Below are 834 nucleotides of genomic sequence, written 5' to 3'. Positions count from 1 at the left end.
TTTTTACCTGTGACTCTCCGTTACTGCTCTCTGCTGAGGTGAAGGGTCGTATTCGGAGGTACACCTGAAGGTGTTCTCTCTCCTCGATGCTGCAACGCTGCACGACAGATCAGGGTTTAATCACAAACAGCAAAAGCAAAGTGAAATACTACATTTATTGGCATTATGTTGAAGCTCACATCTGGATTAGTAGACAACATAACCATCAGTTGGTGGTTCAGGAGTTAAAGACAAGTGGAAACAACTGGAATAACACTGTATTACACAAAAGTAGCAATCTCAAAATTTTCGAAGTTAGAGCGGCCTCACTTCCTAGTTGACAGAAAGACAGTGTTTGTTAATGTGGCTCATCCAGCTAACACCTAGTGCATGCTGGGAGAAGCTGGGCTAATGGGTGCTAAATAAGGTGGTGGTAGATAAAGAAATCAGACTTTCACGCTGCTGTGCAACAACTACTGACACAGAAGTCCACAAGTCCATGAAATGGAAAATACCATCAGCATGTTTATGGGGAAAAACTGCACGGATTTCTCTAGTTTCATACAGTTATCCTGAGAGAACCAGCTGATATTTGAACAAAACAACACAAGGGTAAAACGGTTAATACTGATTATGTTCTTCTTTAACTTAGTGTAAAAACCTGCACGTGAATAAATTGCCACAGTGCAATCATTTGATTGAGTTGCTGTCTGATACCTGGAGCACAGACTGAAGTAAAACCTACATATCCTAATTTTTTTTACTCCCTAATATCAGCATCGGTCGGGCTCCAGTGGCGGTAGTAGAAGTATTGATCAGGTTTACCTGTGAGTCCGGTAAGGTGCAGAAATCTGA

This window comes from Seriola lalandi, unplaced genomic scaffold, assembly GCF_002814215.2.
Source record: "Seriola lalandi dorsalis isolate HSWRI2012SDOR001 ecotype SW California unplaced genomic scaffold, Sedor1 jcf7180002054952, whole genome shotgun sequence".
Taxonomy (NCBI): Eukaryota; Metazoa; Chordata; class Actinopteri; order Carangiformes; family Carangidae; genus Seriola; species Seriola lalandi.
The sequence above is the reverse complement of the archived record's forward strand: the minus strand, read 5'-3'. Positions refer to the sequence as shown.